This window comes from Candoia aspera, chromosome 3, assembly GCF_035149785.1.
Source record: "Candoia aspera isolate rCanAsp1 chromosome 3, rCanAsp1.hap2, whole genome shotgun sequence".
Classification (NCBI taxonomy): domain Eukaryota; kingdom Metazoa; phylum Chordata; class Lepidosauria; order Squamata; family Boidae; genus Candoia; species Candoia aspera.
In genome coordinates, this window is record NC_086155.1 from 181205449 (window position 1) to 181226476 (window position 21028).

Consider the following 21028-nt stretch of genomic DNA (forward strand, 5'->3'; position numbering starts at 1 on the left):
CGATGCTTTTGAACTGTGGTGTTGGAGGAAAATTCTGAGAGTGCCTTGGACTGCAAGAAGATCAAACCAGTCCATCCTCCAGGAAATCAAGCCAGACTGCTCACTTGAGGGAATGGTATTAAAGGCAAAACTGAAATACTTTGGCCACATAATGAGAAGACAGGACACCCTGGAGAAGATGCTGATGCTAGGGAGAGTGGAAGGCAAAAGGAAGAGGGGCCGACCAAGGGCAAGATGGATAGATGATATTCTAGAGGTGACGGACTCGTCCCTGGGGGAGCTGGTGGTGTTGACGACCGACAGGAAGCTCTGGCGTGGGCTGGTCCATGAAGTCACAAAGAGTCGGAAGCGACTAAACGAATAAACAACAACATAGCTGACATAGAGAGTGATTTCTCTGATGGAGCTGGGCAAAGTAAATTGAAAAACTTCTGGAAAGAATACATCATTCTAGATGCCTTAAGAACATTTGTGATTCATGGGAAGAAGTCAAAATACCAACATTAAGAGGAGTTTGGATGAAGTTGATTCCAACCCTCATGGATGACTTTGAGGGGTTCAAGACTTCAGTGGAGGAAGTAACTGCAGATGAGGTGGAAACAGCAAGACAACTAGAATTAGGAATCTAAAGATGTGACTGAATTCTAGCAATCTCATGATAAAACTTTAACAGATGAGGAGTTGCTTCGCATGGATGAGCAAAGTTAGTGGTTTCTTGAGATGGAATCTACTCCTGGTGAAGATGCTGTGAACATTGTTGAAATGAAACAAAGGATTTAGAATATTACATAGACTTAGTTGATAAAGCAGTGACAGGGTTTGAGAGGATCGACTCCAATTTTGAAAGAAGTTCTACTGTGGGTAAAATGCTATCAATCAGCATCACATGCTACAGAGAAATCTTTCGTGAAAGCAAGAGTCAATTGATGTGACAAACTTCATTGTTGTCTTATTTTAAGAAATTGCCACAGCCACCCCAACCTTCAGCAACCACCAACCTGATCAGTCAGCCACCATCAACATCAAGGCAAGACCCTCCATCAGCAAAGAGATCACGACTCGCTGAAGTTCAGATGGTGATTAGCATTGTTTAGCAATTAAATATTTTTAATCAAGGTATGTACATTTTTTTAGACATACTATTGTACACTTAATAAGTTACAGTACAGTGTAAACATAACTTTTATATGCAGTAGGTAACCAAAAAATTTGTGTGACTCACTTTATTGCACTATTTGCTTTATTGAGATGGTCTGGAACTGAACCCGCAATATCTCTGAGGTATGCCTGAATCAGTATCATAGCTCATGGGAACTCTGTCTGTCTCTCAACAAGAAGGTTCAGCTAATTGTAAGGCAGTATTACATTTCTTCCACACTCTTTGAATTAAGAGAAAAGATGCTTCTATATATTTTCAAAATATGATCAAAACTGGGTTGGCAAGGGATAGTTTCAGTTCTCTGAAAGTTGTTACTCAAAATTCTGACAAGGTTCACACCACAGATTAGCACTCTGCTCTGAACTCCATTATCAGGAATTCCCACATAGTTTCCTTAGCACCATTGTGCTCATGGAGTTCTCTTTTGCAGCCCTATGGGATCAAGACCTCTACTTCACATTTTGGTTTTGTGACCGACCCTGCCATCAACAGCAGCCATTTGTGCACGACCATTTCCCTTTCCATTCCACAATACCAATAGCACCCACTATGGAATTTTAGAATATATTTTCTAAAATTCCAGAAGAGTTAGGGACTCTTGCTTTAAATTAACTATCAAAAAAGGTTACAGATTAACTATCAAGAAAGGTTATTACTTTTTGACCTCCTGCTGCCTACCTTCAGATTTCTTGTTTGTGGATATAAGCAAGGATAATTATCAAAATATTTATATAATAAAATAGATAATATCTCCTATAATATACTAATACCTATTTATTATCAAAAATCAGACCAAAATAGACCAGGTAACAGCTACTGTAAGCTTACAATAGCTACCTCCAAATTTTATTATATGAAGGGATAGGGATAGGGATAGGGATAGGGATAGGGAGGGAGGGAGGGAGAGGGAGAGAGATATTTCCATGTCAGTTTCTGTGATTTTCCTTGTGGAGTTAAAGATACAGTGAAACTGTTTGCTATCAACCACTATATGCAACCTTCATATGCATATTCAAAAGTTTCAGTATTTTTTTGCTATGTAATAGTTGACCCACCACTCTCAGACCAAGTTGTATGTCTTTTTGTTTTTAGCTATGTGAAATATTATTTTTGCATATGCCTGCTTAGAGAAAAGAGCACTGTCTGCATTGAAATTTGCCAGAACAGGATTGATTGTATTGACTTGCAAAACATGAGCAAGACAAGGTGTTCTGCAATGTGAGGCTGCCATCAAGAATGTATACCTCTGCATACCTGCTCCTTTCACCTCACGAAGATTAGAGACTTTCAACAGCCCCTTCTGGGATGTACACAAAGGGTAGACTAATCTTGGCAGAAGAGTCCTCTAAGCACACATCTGCTATGCCATGTATTTGTCTATAGTAAGTACCTTGGTCCCAGAGCACTGACTGGGCTGGAGCACTGGTGTAATGCTACTAAATCTGATGCTCCTTTGGGGAGTGGGTGGCATACAAGCAAAGTTAATTAATGACATTTCAACTCTCAGAATTTCCAAGCCAGCATGGGCATTATTAAGAATTCTGGGACATGCTATCCACATCTATGGAGGGTACCCAGTTCAGGGAAAATTGATGTAGGAATTATGTCTTCTTTGGGTCTTGAATTCTAAATTTCTGTGTTTAAGCAACAGACTAATATGAAAATATACAGTGGAATATTACAATAATTCATATTTTTGAAAATTCTGATTGCAGATTCTGACACAAAAACGTAGGTATTTCAGTGTAATCACCTATTCAATAAATAAATTGGTATTTAATGTCAGTTGATCCAGGTATTCGTTATTCACTGAAAGACGAAATAAACTATTCAGATTTTAAATACTTCAAATATGAGCCATGATACCAAATTTAACTTGCAAATGTTGATCTCAAGCAATTTCAGAGTGATCTGCCTAATTAACGCATTTACTGAGTGCATGAGTATGCATTACATACAGAGCTCTACAAATTTCTTTTGAAGTGCTAAATGGTGATATGACATAGAACTCTTTTGCCTCTTACAATCAGAACTAATTTATATATTGAAAGAATGAAGTTTTCAATACAGCTTTCTATCTCTATAGAGCTGTTATTGATAAAACATTAATGGATAATTAGTAGCCACCTACATATACACAAATCCTGAGCTTTTTCCACATGTTTACTGCATGTGTGCACTGAAAGAATAGTAGGGGCAGGGCAAATCTTATCTGCAGGCCAAAATCAGAACTTTCATTGTTCTCTTCAAATAAAGCTTTGAAAGAAGCTTTATTTGCATATGCAGGAGAAAGAATAAAGCCATTTGACACTTCTAAATACCTATCATTTCAGTTTTCATAATCTTGTTTCTCTTCCACTTAAACAGAATAAAGAACATGTGAAAAGTCCTCATGCTAAAAATTAGTCAAAAAAACAGAGTACGATGTTCTTTGGAAGCATGCTTCCACACTGGATATAAAACTGCTCACCATTAGCATCTTCTCAGTACAGCCAGCTGGCTTATATGTAAAAGGCTCTGTAAATAAAAATAGACCTTTAAATAAGATTTGGATCACCGATTTAAGAGGTAGAGCAGAGGCCTAGTTAGTCCTGTTACTTTCCTGTCCAACAATTGGTCTGCATTTTGTTGTTTATTCACTTAGTCGCTTCCGACTCTTCGTGACTTCATGGACCAGCCCACGCCAGAGCTTCCTGTCGGTCGTCAACACCCCCGTCGTCTCCTGCTGCCTTGTTATTAGCAATGCTTCTTAAGGCCTATTCAAGCTCACTCTTCAGGATGTCTGGCTCTAGCTCACTGACCACACCGTCAAAGCTATCCCCAATATTGTTATCCTTCCTATACAGGTCTTCTGTATATTCTTGCCACCTTTTCTTGATCTCTTCTTCTTCTGTTAGGTCCTTGCCATCTTTGTTTTTGATCATACCCATTTTTGCCTGGAATTTACCTCCGATGGTTCTAATTTTCTGGAAGAGGTCTCTTGTCCTTCCTATTCTATAGTCTTCTTCCACTTCCACACATTGCTTGTTTAAAAATAATTCCTTATCTCTTCTGGCTGACCTCTGGAATTTTGCATTTAATTGGGCATATCTCCCCCTATCACGGTTGCCTTTTGCTTTCCTTCTTTCTTGGGCTACTTCTAGTGTCTCAGCAGACAGCCATTTTGCCTTCTTGGTTTTCTCTTTCTTTGGGATGTATTTTGTTGCCGCCTCCTGAACAATGTTGCGAACTTCTGTCCATAGTTCTTCCAGGACCCTATCTACTAAGTCCAGTCCCTTAAATCTATTCTTCACCTCCACTGCATATTCCTTAGAAATATTAGTGAGCTCATATCTAGCTGATCTGTGGGTCTTCCCTAATCTCTTTAGTCTGATCCTAAATTGTGCAGTAAGAAGTTCGTGATCAGAACTACAGTCAGCTCCAGGTCTTGTTTTTACCGACTGTATAGATGACCGCCACCTTTGGCTGCAAAGGATGTAGTCAATCTGATTTCGGTGTTGTCCATCTGGTGAAGTCCATGTATAAAGCCGTCTCTTAGGTTGTTGGAAGAGAGTGTTTGTTATGCAGAGTGAGTTGTCTTGGCAAAATTCTATCAGCCTATGTCCTGCTTAGTTTTGTTCTCCCAGGCCATGCTTACCTGTAATTCCAGGTGTCATTTGACTGCCCACCTTAGCATTCCAGTCTCCCGTGATGAAAATAACATCTCTTTTAGGCGTGTTGTCCAGTAGGTGCTGCAGATCCTCATAGAACTGCTCTACTTCAGCTTCTTCAGCATCTGTGGTTGGGGCGTATATTTGGATCACTGTGATGTTAGATGGCTTGCCCTGAATTCGAATTGAGATCATCCTATCGTTTTTTGGATTGTATCCAAGCGCTGCTTTAGCCACTTTACTATTAATTATGAAGGCTACTCCATTTCTTCTGTGGTCCTCTTGTCCACAGTAGTACATCTGGTGGTCATCTGATGTGAAGTGGTCCATTCCAGTCCATTTCAGTTCACTGACGCCCAGAATGTCTATCTTTAGTCTTGACATCTCACCAATAACCACATCCAATTTGCCCTGGCTCATAGATCTTACATTCCAGGTTCCAATGGTGTGTTGATCCTTAGAACATCGGATTCGCCGTTCACCACCAGCACCGTCGGCCGCTAGCCGTCCTTTCGGCTTTGAGCTAGCTGCGTCATCACGTCTGGGGCTAGTTGAACTCATCCTCTGTTCCTCCCCAGTAGCATTTTGACCATCTTCCGACCTGGGGGTCTCATCTTCCGATGGTATACCGACATATCTCTGGTTGTACTCATCCATTTAGTTTTCACAGCAAGAATACTGGGTTGGGTTGCCATTACCTTCCCCAGGGATCGCATTTAGTCTGACCTCTCTGTCATGACCTTCCTGTCTTTGGTGGCCCTTCACGGTTTAGCTCATGGCATCATTGAGGTGCTCAAGCTCCAGTACCACGACAAGGTAACAATCCTTTGCTGTGATGGCAGCTATAGCCTTATGAAATATATTTCTTATATAATAAGACTTGAAAGCAGGGCCATAACTGGGGGGGGGGGGCAAGCAGGGCATTTGCCCCAGGCGCAGTGCTGGGGGGCACCAAAATGAGTGTGGGAGGGGTGCCAAAATGGGCGTGGAATCCATGTTTGCCCTGGGAGACACCCTAGTTGTGGGCCTGCTTGAAAGTCAAAATTACTCCTTGTTCCATGGGCTGCAGAATGGATGTTATGTTAGCAGGCATGAAAACAACATTAATCTTGTACCTCTCCATCAGAGCTCTAGGGTGACTAGGTGCATTGTCAATGAACAGTAATATATTGAAAGGAATATTTTTTTCTGAGCAGTAGGTCTCAACAGTGGGCTTAAAATATTCAGTAAACCATGTTGTAAACAGATGTGCTGCATCCAGGCTTTGTTGTTCCATTTATAGAGCACAGACAGAATAGATTTAGCATAATTCTTAAGGGCCCTAGGATTTTTGGAATGGTAAATGAGCATTGGCTTCAACTTAAAGTCACCAGCTGCATTAGCCCCTAATGAGAGTCAGCCTGTCCTTTGAAGCCAGGCATTGACGTCTTCTCTCTGGCTATAAAAGTCCTACGTGGCATCTTCTTCCAATATAAGGCTGTTTCTTCTACTTTGAAAATCTGTTGTTTAGTGTAGCCACCTTCATCAATTATCTTAGCTAGATCCTCTGGATAACTTGATGCAGCTTCTACATCATCACTTGCTGCTTCACCTTGCACTTTTATGTTATGGAGACAGCTTCTTTCCTTAAACCTCATGAAACAACCTCTTCTAGCTTCAATCTTTTTTTCTTTAGCTTCCTCACTTCTCTCAGCCTTCATAGAATTGAAGAGAGTTAGGGCCTTGCTCTGGATTAGGCTTTGGCTTAAGGGAATGTTGTGGCTGGTTTGATCTTCTATCCAGACCACTAAAACTTTCTCCATAACAGCAATAAGGCTGTTTCACTTTCTTATCGTGTGTTCACAGGAGTAGCACTTTTAATTTCCTTCAAGAACTTTTTCTTGCATTTACAATTTGGCTGCTTGGTTCAAGAGGCCTAGCTTTTGGCCTATCTCAGCTTCCAAGGTGCCTTTCTCACCAAGCTTAATCATTTCTAGCTTTTGATTTAAAGTGAGAGAATGTGCAACTTTTCCTTTCACTTGAACACTTAGAGGCCATTGTAGGGTTATTAATTGGCCTAATTTCAATATGATAATAATGAAAAATTTTGAGATATGGCAAGAATTACCAAAATGTGACACAGAGACATGAAGTGAGCAAATGCTGTTGGAAAAATGGCACCAAAAGACTTGCTTGATGCAGGGTTGCTGCAAACCTTCAATTTGTAAAAAAAAAAAAATATCTGTGAAGCACAATAAAGTGAAACTCAATAAAATGAGGTATACATGTACAATATAAAGTATCATGAGGAGCTTGGGATCTGGCAGATGCAAAAAATTTGGTCTGTTTCCAAGATAAGTTTAAGCAAATTTCTACTGTTTCAAGGTCTCTTCCAATAATAATGAGTCAGAGGTTCATTTATACTAAATGTCTTTATGAGCTAATGATTCCCACATACAGCCTCCTGTTCTAACTACTTGTTGAATAAAACAAACTACTTCCAGGGCCAAAGGCCGTACTTCCCAGCAGAGGGTGTGCTTCCTCAATCTCAGTCCTTTCTCTGTGTTACCAACTTTGTCCTCCTGACTCTACCACTTAGTTCCACCTATTGATACATCTACTAGACACTCTACTAGACACTTGTTGAGTGTCTAGGCCAGTGTTTTTCAACCTTGGCTGCTTGAAGATGTGCGGACTTGAACTCCCAGAATTCCCCAGCTAGCATGGCCTCTGAGGACATTCTGGGAGTTGAAGTCTACACATCTTCAAGTTGCCAAGTTTGAGAAACACTGGTCTAGGCCATGGCTGTAATAGTCATCTTTGCCCTCTGTGTTGAGGGAAGTGCAATGCAGCAGGGAACGTGCTGGCAACCTTTTCATTCAGTAAGCTGCCATTGTTACGCAGGTGCTAAAGATATAAACAGATGTAAAATTACTGGATTTCCTTTTGTGTCTTTCTCTTTTTTTTAAGATATTTACAAGTAGCAGCTCTGCATATATAGACCATTAAGAGAAAGGATTGTTAAAAGGAGTATAATCCTCTGCTCCAATTACATTTTCTTACCAATATTCATGAGGGGGAGATGGGCGGTGAATAAATTTATAAATAAATAAATATTCACACCATCTCTAAGCTGTGTTTTTCCTTATTAGGAGGATTTATGTGCCACACACATGTTTTCCAAAGTAAATACAGTAGCAACTCCAGAGATGTAATTTTAATTAGAAAAAAGATACTGGGACTTAGAGTATGAATAATAGAAAGTAAAATGAAATTAAAAATAAATAATTTATTTTATCATTTATTCATTTGGTTGCAACATTTATATTCTGCTTTTCCTAGCAGAGTATAAATTAGTGAACTACAAAACCCCCAAAATATATATAGTATATTGAGTATAGTAAAATTTAATAAAAAACAATGTATAAAAAGACTATCAGCAAACACTGAAAATAGTGATTTAAGCATTGTTTTATGGAAAGGAAAGATACAAAATTTAAAAAATTAAGGACAGCAGCAAAAACAAAAATAAATAATGAGTAAAGCAGCTCCTAAACCCAATTCCATTAAAACAGCTTTCAGTTAGAAACATTCAGAATATAACTATAATCCTATCAACACTTACCTGGGAACAGCTTTCATTGAATGCAGGAGAATTTATTGCATAGGTTTGTTTATCGTATGGCATAGCAGTTCGGTGTTCATGCTGCTTTTTCTTGCTGGGAAATCCTTGTGAAGTCCAGCAGCCAGATGTGTAGACTATTTAGCTGTGACAAATCATGTTGCCCAAGGTGCATCAGGAGGAGGCTAGTCTACATTGCACGGAGCTGGGCTGAGAGAAAGTGACTGACCCAAGGTCACCCAACCAGCTTTCATGCCTAAGGCAGGATGACCTTGGGCCAGTCACTTTCTCTCAGCCCAACTCAGTGCAATGTAGACTAGCCTCCTTGTCCTAACAGTCAGGAACCACGCTGAGACAAGGAATAGGTCCCTAGTGTTTTATTACTGCTACATTAGACAGAAAATCCTAACAAACTGAAGAAGCGTGGGAAAACCCAGACAGATAAACCCCAAAAGTCAAGGCGGGTCTGTTCTGTGTCTCTTTGAATGGCTGCTCAACTCCTCAGTACTACGCATGCGTTTTCCCCCCTGGATAGGGGCCCCCTCCTGCTCACCATCAGTACTCATGACACTCCTCCTGCATTGGTAATAAAGTTTCAAATACACATGTACCTCTTTTTTCTTTTTCTTTTTTTGGTGCCTTTGAGTCAGTCTTGACTCCTGGTGTCTGCCTGAACAAGTCCTTGCTGTTTTCTTGGGAAGATTTTTTTGGGAAGTGGTTTGCCCTCACCTCCTTTTTCCTAGGGCTGAGAGTGAGTGACTGGCCTAAAGTCACCCAGTTGGCTTCATGCCTAAGGCAGATCTGGAACCCATGACTCCTGATTTCTAGCCTGGTGCCTTAACCATACACCACATTGGTTCTCCATATGTACCATAGGCCTTTCTAAAAAGAAAGGTTTTAATAACAGGCATGTAATTTGTTGGATTGTTCATTGGTTTATTGTATTCATGCCCCACGAGCATCAATTGTATTAGAAAGTACAACTCCTTTGAGAAGGAATTCCAGATCCTAGACACAGTCATTGGAAAAGTATGTTCATTAGTCTCAGCCAAACATAGTCTTTGGTTTCCTAAGGCAAATTGGAAGCTATTGTTGAATATGTCAGCAAGAAGCCTAGAAATACCAAATATCATGGACTTGAAGCTTTATGTACTTTAAATGACACCTAACCTAAGACTAGAAAAAAACTAGTTCACTTGTTTTAACAAGGGAGTTACAGGTTCTCTGTAATTAATACCCATTATTTGCTTGGCCACCACAATCTGAGCTAATAGTATTGTGCTAACCCTTTTCAAAGATAGAACACATTTCAGTAATGCAGGTATCATTTAATTTAAAGCATGTATCAACATGACCTCAACAGTAAACGAACAAGCAGTCAAGAAATACGCCACAGACTAGCACTTGGTAAAGCAGCTATGAAGGCCTTGGAAAAGATATACAAATGCTGGGATGAGTCTATACCTAGAAAGATCAGAATGATGCAAGTGTGGTATTCCGTGTTACGCTCTATGGAAGCGAAAATTGGACTTTGAAGAAGCAGCATAGGAAGAGTATTGACACTTTTGAACTTTGGTGTTAGAGAAAACTCCTGAGAATACTGTGAACAGCCAAGAAAACAAACCAATAGATCATCAAATCAGCCCAGAGTTTTCACACTAGGCACAAATGACCAGGCTCAATTATCCTACTTTGGATCCATTATGCAAAGACCCAGCTCTCTGGGAAAACTTCTAATGCGGGGAAAGGTGGAAAGAAAGAGAAGAAGAGAACAACCAGAAACAAGGTGGACGGACTCAGTTACTGTACAGTGGCAATGAGTGCGCTGTTGGAAGACCTGAAGACCACTTTAGGGATAGATCATCATGGAGAAAATCTATGTGGTTGCTAGGAATTGAAAGCAACTTGATGGCACATAATCAATCACCATTTGATTCAAACCTCAGTTGGACAAATGTGAGTTTAGCAGTAGTTGGTACTTGGTCATCCAGATTATAGCAGTCAATACTCCTTTATCATGATTTTTATCAGGATTTATAGTTTTAACCTTAATCTCTGTTTCTCATTTGCCATACTACATTTGTATAGTTTTCCTTATTCATTAATTGGGGATTTCTTCTTTCCTTCTTACAAAATCCTGTGTGCCTTTTTATAAGGATGGAAGAGTTCTTCAAGTGCCTTCATGCCATTGTTTTGAAACCCAAGGCTTCATTTTAAAATAAAGTCCTGTTTTTTCTTACTTCCCTGTTGCTTTGTGCTTTGTGAATTATTCAAGGCTGACTTCACTTGAGGTAAATAGTTTGATTTGAAGGTTTTTGTATCTGGATTTGGATGCAACAAGAAATGTTAACTGCTTTGAATGTTAAGTGAACAGAATCGCAGAAGCCTTATTATTAAGATGGAACGTGTTAGTTGGTGGTGCTCTGAGGCTGCCATTGCAATTTCAGTGTTGTGCTATTTGTCATTCCTGAGTAGGGAGGCATTATAATGCCTGGAATATAAATCAGACTTTCCATGGTGTCGAGCCCTGAAGCACTTCGAACATGCTAATCCACTTCAGATTTTCTTTTTTCTTTCTTTCTTTTTTTGGTATTGCAAGCTTGAAAGTTTTCTTTTTAAAATTTAACCCTGTTGTTGTGAAATTATACGCAATACATCTTTTCCAAGATTTTATTTTTTTGCAGTCCATGTAAGCAAATACCCTTTTCAATGCTTACTTGATAACCATAATGATAATAGTGACGTGAAGATAACATGTAGGTTATTCTTTCCATTATTCAGCACAAACTGGTCTGATCTGGAGACAGAGGGAGTGCCAACTTTTTATTGTTAAGTTTTGCTGAATGCAGTGGCTGTATATGAATCACTGTTGGCAAATCTTTGTTTTTCTTATGCATTTAGACCAACTAGAGTTTTTTTTCTAGGAAGTAAAAAATCTTGCAGCATGTTTTTTTTAAAAAAAGTTTTTGTGAATAAGATTCATTGTTGCATCTGATTTTTTTTTTTTATCGTATGGCATAGCAGTTCGGTGTTCATGCTGCTTTTTTCTTGCTGGGAAATCCTTGTGAGGTCCAGCAGCCAGATGTGTAGATTATTTAGCTGTGACAAGTCACGTTGCCCGGGGTGTACCATGAGGAGGCTAGTCTACATTGCACCGAGTTGGGCTGAGAGAAAGTGACTGGTCCAAGGTCACCCAGCTGGCTTTCAGGCCTAAGGCAGGACTAGAATTCACAGACTCCTGGTTTCTAGCCCAGAACCTTAACCACTAGACCAAACTGGCTCTCTTTGCATCTGATGAAGTGGCTCTACTCTATAAGGCTTATGCCACAATAAACTTCCTTTTTAAAAAAAATAGATTTCCATTACTAATTCATTACTAAGCTCATCAGCAAACCTACTGTTTCTGTAACCAATTAATTGACTCAATGAATGTCCTGTAGCCATATAATCCTGCCCTAAGGCCAAAAGATGTGCCCTAACAATCCAAAAGATGATCTGATTGTTAAATTTTATTCTTAAGTATTTAACTGCCAGTGCTCTACTGGGCAAGATATACTGATAATTTGGGGTGGGGGAGTTGTCTTGGGTTTCCAGTGTTCTGCCAGAATCTCCAAGGGAAGGCATTCAATCAGATGATATGCATATTTATATTTCCAAATGGCAGCTATTTGGGAGACAAAACCTGAGAGTTATAGGTGACCAGAATTGCCTTACGTTTGTATACTCTTTCATCCACCTCCGTATGGCTTGGAAGCTATTCATGGGCAATCAGCAGTTAAATGTGGAGATAGCTGCTCCTGTTCTGAAGAAATGGATACCATATTTTTTTCAGCATGAAATACTGGCTGACATACAGATATGAAGAACTACCATGAATTGAATTTTTTTCAGTTTGTATGGGCCATTTTGGTGAATTAGGAAGGGCTCCAGAAGATTCAGGTACATTGAACAAAATGTTTTATTGTCATGTTCCCCATTTCAATGTTCTGTTAACATTGTAACGTTTCACATGTCAAATTCTTTCCCGTGTTCATTTGCCCCTTCAGGTTTTTTCCATTCCTCCGCCCTCCGTTGTTTTGGAGCCTTGGAATGTGTGTTTGGGTTTGCGCTCCTGTTCAAGGTTACTTTCCCAGGCGTGTGTAACGGTTCCTAGCACCTGGGAAGGGGTGCGCACTGACAGGTGATTGGGGCGGGACTAGCTCACAGGCAAAGCTTTTAAGTTTGTATTTGGCGCGCTTTTGCTCATTCTCAGCTTTCTCTGTATTTGCATACTATTCCTTTAATAAATCAGTTATCTTTAAGCCCGAGCTTGTGAGACTGAGTATTTGGGATTAGGCAACCATTACATAAAGCTGAGAATCATTTCAATCATCTTCTGCTAGCCCCATCCAAACGTTGGATAAGAGGGAGCGCTAGCGATGACCGACCAACAGCTTCGCGTGAGTGAAGGGAGCGAGGAAGAGCAGGATTTGACAAGGACCCGGCCCGTTCTAACGTCGAGAGCGCAAAGAGCAGCACGTCGAGAGATGCGGGAAGTTCAATTAGATGAGTTGCTGCTATCCATACAGGAGAGCCTCAGGAGTGAACACAAAACCATAGTGGAAAGGGCAACGGGGAGGGGGTCCCCACAACTATCCTGGGAGCCTGAAATCCCCTTGTCACCGAGGGTGGTGGTAACCAACCAACCTATGGAAGAGCCGGTCACTCCTGCTTGTATAAAAGCAATCGAGGACAAAATGAATCTGATAGTGACAATCCTTAAGGATCTCCCCAAGGGTGCAGAGCCAACTCAGGAAGATTGGGAGGAAGAGCCGTCACAGCTGGCTTACCCAAGACACAGCACCCTGCCACCCAGGGGAAGGAGCAAGACTCGAGCGTCCCGCCAGCTGGGGGGCGAGAGGCAAGACTGCCCAGAGATTGGCCACGTTGACGTTTACGGAGCCGCCACAGCCAGCTGAGCCGGTAAGAAACTTCCCACCGTTTGGGGTGAAGTTTGATGGGGATCCCACTACACTCTCCTTCTTTATTACTAATGCTAAGCATTATATGCTAAGCATTACTGAGAGGGAGGGCAGCTGATTGGTATGTGCAACTGTGCCAAACCAAGGCAACAGAGTTAGAGGACTTTGATGACTTTTTGTGGGCACTTAAACAGCACTTCGAAGACCCTTTAGCCCAAGAGACAGCAAAAAACGCCCTGAGGAAACTCTATCAAGGGTCCCTCTCCGTTGCCAATTACGCGCTTGAATTTAAAGCCTTATCAGGGAAGGTGGAAGATTGGTCCGAGCCAACTTTAATCGAAATGTTCAAGCAAGGGCTAGAACCAGAAATCCTCCATTGGGCGCTAGGAAGAGACGACCCTAAAATGCTATACGGATGGATTCAGTTAGCGGGCAGCGCGGAAAACGCCCTGCAGACCTATGCCCATACTAAAGAACTTAGACAATCCCGAATTGCCAGAGGAGCACGTACGACTGGACTTGCCAGCCGCCCCAAACCAAAAACCTGGGAAGAGGAAAGGGAACGACGGTTTTCCAAAGGTCAATGCCTGAGATGTGGAAAAGAAGGGCATCGCGCCTAGACGCCGTCCAGAGGAAGGGCAGGCGAAACCTTCAGTGAAGTCGCCTGCCCTGCCGCGGAAAATGAAAGCTGCCATCGCGGAACTAGACCCACCAGAACTACCATTCGGGGAAGAGGAAGAGGAATTGCAATTCGAACAGCCGGCGGGAAAAGGCTACCACCTGCCCTGAAGGGCGCCGTTGGGCAGGTGGAAGAAACCGGGCGTGACCACGATTCGGTGAGTGGGAATTTCCCTACACTGACTGTAAAAGTTAAACTAGGATCAAAAACCAAAACTGTGGAAGTTTGGGCCATGCTCGACTCGGGCTGCTCCCGTTCCCTTATGCACCCTGATGTCGTAGCGGCTCTGGAACTGCCCACGTTCCCTTTGCCAAGACCTATGATCTTCACCCAATTGGATGGAACTATGGCGGGGGGAAAAGCAGTCACTCATTCCACAGGACTGGTTGCCTTACAAATGGGTTCCCATCGGGAAAAGCTACCATTTGTTGTAGCTCCAGTGGGGGGCCCTCTGGTTATTTTAGGTATGCCCTGGTTCGTACAACAAAATCCTTTCATCAACTGGCTACATAGAACTGTCACTTTTGCAGATGGATTTTACAAAGTACCCGAAAAGGATCTTCTAGACGACATGGAGAGTGGAGGGGTAGCGCACACCACTGTACAAACACTTCAACCTCTTGAGGGACTACCCAGTCAATATCAGGATCTAGCTGATGTGTTTGGGGAAAAGGAAGCAGATTGCTTGCCACCTCACCGAAAAACAGACTGTGCCATTGAATTCTTACCTAATGTAAAGTTACCTCACCCAAAAATCTACCCTATGTCTCCCAAAGAGCTCGCCACGCTAAGGGAGTTCATTGACAAAAACTTGGCTAGGGGTTTCATTGAACCTGCTAACTCCCTGGTAGGGGCTCCTGTCCTCTTTAGACCAAAAAAGGATGGCTCATTGAGGCTTTGTACCGATTTTCGCGGGCTCAATGCAGTCTCAATATTAAATAAATATCCTTTGCCCCTGATCAAGGATATGTTATCACATCTGGCCAGAGGCAAAATCTTCTCAAAACTGGATTTGAGAGAAGCCTATTTTCGTATTCGCATAAGGGAAGGGGATGAGTGGAAAACGGCGTTTAACTGTCCTCTCGGGGCTTTTCAATACAAAGTCTTACCCTTTGGTTTGTCGGGGGCGCCTGGGGTTTTTATGCAACTAATCAATGAGGTCTTGCATGACCACCTATTTAAGGGAGTACTGGTGTATTTGGATGATGTATTGATTTATACGGAAACCATGTCAGAACATATTCACTTGGTGCGTCAGGTGCTGGCTAAATTGAAAAAAGCAGAGTTGTATGCTAAACTGTCTAAATGTGCCTTCCATCAATCACAAATTGATTATCTAGGATATAGAATTTCCGCTAAGGGCATTGAAATGGACCCTGCTAAAGTGGAAGCTATTGTGGCATGGGAGCCTCCCCGTACCAGGAGACAATTACAAAGTTTCCTTGGATTCGCCAATTTCTATCGGGCATTTGCCCAAAATTTTGCTGAAATCGCCCTCCCCCTCACTGAACTGTTGAAAACTAAAGCGCAGGGGGATACGCGGCGGTCAAAAAACCCAGGAGCGCTCCTTAAATGGACTCCGACCTGTCAACAGGCATTCGAAGCGCTCAAACAAATCTTCACCACTGAACCAATTTTACAGCATCCAGACCCTGCCAAACCATTCGTTGTACAAGTGGATGCTTCTGATTTCTCAATCGGAGCACTCCTGCTGCAATCTGACCACTCTGGCGCCTTAAAACCCTGTGCTTACCTCTCACACAAATTCACCGAAACAGAGAGGCGATGGCATGTTTGGGAGAAAGAGGCTTTTGCTGTAAAAACTGCTTTAGAGACTTGGCGACACTTATTGGAAGGGACTTCAAACCCTTTTGAAGTCTGGACTGACCATAAGAACCTAGAGGCTCTAAGCACCAGTCGTAAACTCAGCCCCAAACAGCTTCGCTGGGCTGAGTTTTTCAGCCGCTTTGACTTCACCCTTAAATTCATACCAGGCAAGAAAAACGTTTTAGCTGATGCGCTCTCCCACCGACCCCAAGATGCTGGCCCAGGGCCAACGGTCCAAGGTACGGTCTGGACCGAGAAGCAATTGAGTTTGGCAGCGGTGATGTGCAGTCAGGCGCGAGCGCATCAAACGCAAACTCCGGCCGCCCCGCCTCCCGGCCGCTCGCCGCGCTTGCCAGTTCCATCGGATTTGCAACAACAGTTGCTCCTCCACCTTAAAACTGACACTTGGTTACAAACAAATCAAAACATGATAACTTTCACCGATGATTTTGCCTGGCGCAACGATCGTCTCTATGTGCCTAATGCTTTGCGAAAGACAATCCTCCAGCGCTGCCACGATGACAAGCTGGCTGGGCATTTCGGATATTTAAAAACACTCCACCTTGTTCGGCGGCAATTCTGGTGGCCAACATTGCTTAAAGACCTTAAAGCCTATGTCACAGCATGCCCTGTTTGTGCAGCAACAAAGTGCAAAACAGGCAAACCTCAGGGTCTCCTTCAACCCGTCGCCACCCCATCCGTCCCCTGGCAGGACATATCCATGGACTTTATCGTTGATCTACCCCCCAGTCAACGAAAGACCGTCATTTGGGTGGTCAAAGTTTTTTTCTCGAAACAAGCCCATTTCATTCCATGCGCTACTATCCCCACCGCGCAACAGCTGGCACGCCTCTTCCTCGTTCACCGCCTTCACGGTATCCCTGCCTGTTTGGTGAGTGACAGAGGCACACAATTTACCTCACAATTTTGGCGGGCATTTTTAAAACTTCTAGGCACCAAGCAAGCCCTCTCCACCGCGTGGCATCCGGAGACGGACGGCTCTACAGAGGTGGTTAACTCTACCCTGGAACAATATCTGCGAGCTTTTGTCAATTACCAGCAGGACAACTGGGTCGACTTACTCCCTTTTGCAGAAGTCGCTTATAACAATGCCGTCCATCAGAGCACTGGCCAAGTTCCCTTTAAAACTGTCTTTGGCCGAGACTTCGTTCCTATTCCTGAACTCCCCCATCCACAACCCCTGCCAGCCTCACTCACTGACTGGGCTGACTCTCTCAAACACTCATGGCTCAACATTCAGCAAGCTCTGCTCCATGCCCAAACCACTTACAAACGCCATGCTGATGCAAAGCGCTCACCTGAACCTGCTCTTACTGTAGGGGATAAAGTCTACTTATCAACCAAATTTATCAAGTCACCACAACCTTCCAAGAAACTTGGCCCTAAGTTTGTGGGTCCTTTTCCTATTGTGGCACAAATTAACCCTGTTACTTTTAAACTTGATTTGCCCCACAACCTCAAACGTTTACATCCTGTTTTCCATTGTAGTTTACTCAAGCCCTACCTGCCGTCGGACCGCTGGCATCCCCAACCGGTTCCACCACCTCCTCTCATGATTGATAACCAGCAACACTTCGAGGTGACAGACGTCCTGGACTCTCGCCGCCAGCGCTCCACTTTGCAGTACCTCGTTCGGTGGAAACATTTCCCTCATCCTGAATGGGTGGCTGCCCCTGATGTACACTCGCCTCGTCTAGTGGCACGCTTTCACTCTGCCTACCCCGACAAACCAGCTCCATAGCATTGTTTGGGGGGGGGCGATATGTCATGTTCCCCATTTCAATGTTCTGTTAACATTATAACATTTCACATGTCAAGTTCTTTCCCGTGTTCATTTGCCCCTTCAAGTTTTTTCCATTCCTCCGCCCTCCATTGTTTTGGAGCCTTGGAATGTGTGTTTGGGTTTGCGCTCCTGTTCAAGGTTACTTTCCCAGGCGTGTGTAACGGTTCCTAGCACCTGGGAGGGGGTGCGCACTGACGGGTGATTGGGGCGGGACTAGCTCACAGGCAAAGCTTTTAAGTTTGTATTTGGCGCGCTTTTGCTCATTCTCAGCTTTCTCTGTATTTGCATACTATTCCTTTAATAAATCAGTTATCTTTAAGCCCGAGCTTGTGAGACTGAGTATTTGGGATTAGGCAACCATTACATTTATCCACACTAGATGGTCTGTTACATACGAATGGGACCAATTTGATGCATTTCCCTGCCCCTGTTGTTTAGATATGCTATGCTGGAACATGGTGTGCTACAAAAGAAAAGTTAGCACACAAGCATTCTAGTACAAGCTGTTAAGATCCAGATTATCATTTCAAAATAGCTCTTATTTACTCTGAATGATTTCTGTAAATGAACTGTCACAAGTGTAAGGAAAAGGTGCAACTGGGAACTTGTAGTAAGGCTGGAGACTGGAAGCAAGGCTGGACTTGGCTGGAAGCCTCAGACTAGGCTGAATTCTCTGGACTGGGAACTTGGAACAAGGCTGGAGACTGGAAGCAAGGCTGGACTCGGCTGGAACCCCCAGAGTGGCCAGGAATGCAGATCCTGAACAAGATAGTTGTGAAAGACCCAAACAGCTGAGTCTGCGAAGCACAGTTGCACCGGACTGAGGGCAAGCGGCGATGCAGGAACCTCTTGGCTTGACTACACTGCTGAGGAGATCTCAGAGTTTCAAGGCTGGATGCAAAGTGAAGGCTGCTGGGCATGGCTGATGCTGATTCAATCTCTCTTTGGAGTGGAGCTCAGGAGCTGATTCCTCTATGGCCGCAGACGCTGCCTCCGACACCTGTAAGGACTCTTCTTCCAAAGCTGTAGGCTTAGAGGATCGGTTGTCTCCAGCAAACCACTCTCCACGCGGCTGCCTTTTATTCCATTCTTTGGTGCGCTTGGAGTCTCCTGTAGCCAATAAAGCAGCTTTCTCCTGCACGTGCTTTTCAGCTTGTCGTTGGCGCATGCTGATTGGTGTATTCAATTCCTCCTCCAAATCTTGCTCCATCAGCACCATGGATTCTTCCCACGCTGCTGAATCAGCCTGGAGTTTCATTTTCCTGATTTCTGGCTGATAAGTTTCCAATTCCTCCTCTGACTCTGAAGAAGTTTCACTTTCCGAGTCAGAGGCAGGCTTTGTTCTGACATACCTGTCCCAGAATACCACCCCATGCATAGCATGCATAGGAAAGTTTAGGTGGTCAAGGAGTAGTCACTTTAGCTGATGATCTTGTTCTGCAACGTTGCCAGCTTGTCTCCAACACTGTCCAATGTGGGAAAAGTACCAAATGTTTTTAAGGCCACATATGCCAATGAGCATACTCTCACTGGCAGTGGTTTGTCAGCATACAAGGACCAAATAAGTTTAAAACATAGGATATGGATGCAATTACTAGACAGCAGGAATGGTGTCCGGATGTCATATTTTAGAAGGCCCCAGTGCCATACACATATAATTATACTTAATAGTATAATCCGGTGAGGCACATTTACCTGAACGCAGTTCAAAGGGGAATGACTTCATTTATTAAAGTGGGAAAGAGAGGTGGTAAATCAACCTAAATTTTCCTGGGATTTTTTTTTTTTTTTTGCAATGACCCCAAAAGAGGGATCCATCCAGTCCACCAACATGCCCAGTCCAGTTCACTGCCAACTAATTTAAGCATACAGAATTAATTAAGACTCCAGAGAAACAGCCTAGGAGTTGCAGTTGCTCCTAGCATCAGTGACTGGGATAGTTGTGTCTCTCTGCCTGTACTGAGATAATGTACTGGGAAGTGTGATTTCTATTGGTGCTAAATAGGACCAGGGCTACAAAGACATGTTAGAATTATTACTTCACATGCACTATAAACCCACCATATATTACTCAATGTCATTGCTGAGTGCATTTTATGCAACCTTTTATGGAAAGGGTAAGCTATGAGTGCTATATCAATTCATAGAAGCTGTGACCTTTCTTCATGTTAACACACACACAAAATCAGACACAAGTATTGTCAGAGGGAGAGTGGAAATCTGAGTGAAATGGGTCAGGAAGTCTTGGTAGGCTAGAAAGTAAGGCTGGGCCAGAAACATTTAAGGGATGGTCAGAAAGGTTACATATTCAAAATGGGAGAATATTACAGTATTTTAGTAAATGAAGAAAAATCATTAAGGTCCTGTTGCAGCCAAAAACAATTATCTTGAGTTGGACTAGAAAATAGTTGTTATGGATCATTTAAGCCAGTGTTTATTTCTCCTTTTGTTAATTGGGACTATTAGAGGAACTGAATGAAAAAAAATCTAATCTTCATTCTCAGCCTCGTATAGACATTAACATGATTTGTGTATTTTACATAATCAAAATAATGGCAGTGTAAGAATCTACCTGCCAAAAACATTTTTTTTTAAACCTGCCCTCTTAAGTGCTTAATATTCTGTAAAGTGTACAAATACTGCTATTTGCTGAGTTCACTGTTGTTAAATTAGGTTAGGTACTTTTAACAGTGCAAAATGGATTTCAGCATTGTTGTTTGCTAAAGTTCTTTGAAAACAGTTTATACTATTTTCAACATTGAAATGGATCTTTTTTTCTCTAACAGTGGTTTCAAATTCTAAAAGTCCATGTACTTTTTTTTAAAGATGTGTTAAAAGTCAGGAAAAAAATTACAACTTAGTAAAGGGATGCTTCTACAATAGTTCTGAATTTGCAGTAATATGTCATAATTATACCAGAAAATGTATCTGCATGATTTTCAGTACCTTTTCTGTCTTTCCCATGTAGATAATACTTTATACTTTGTCCCAATCTAACCAGTTAGTCCAACTAAATTAGTTACATCTGATCCTAACCAATTGGATATCACTGTTTGAAAGGGTAAAAGCAATGGGAATGTAGTAGCAGTAGAAGGATAGACGATATAAGATGGGGGGACATACTGGATAACAATTACACATGAAGAAGATCCAAAACCATTTTAGTAAATACATTGATAAACTAGAGTATATCTAACAACCAAGATGATAAGGGGCCTTGAAGGAAAAATATAAGAACAGTTGGAGGTGTGGGGTATGTTTAGCCCAGAGCAGAGAAGACTGTGGGGAGACATAATAGTTGTCTTCAAGTATCTGTAAAGGATGCCTTGTAGAAGATATTGCGGAAT

General features: G+C 42.3%; 1 protein-coding gene and 1 pseudogene across 1 annotated transcript in view; one reads left to right on the forward strand and one right to left on the reverse strand.

Annotated features, from left to right (window-relative positions):
* RALYL (RALY RNA binding protein like) overlaps positions 1-21028 on the forward strand; it is a 284909-nt gene that overhangs the window by 81904 nt on the left and 181977 nt on the right. The window lies entirely within an intron of this gene.
* LOC134494724 (tigger transposable element-derived protein 1-like) lies at positions 3489-6846 on the reverse strand (annotated as a pseudogene).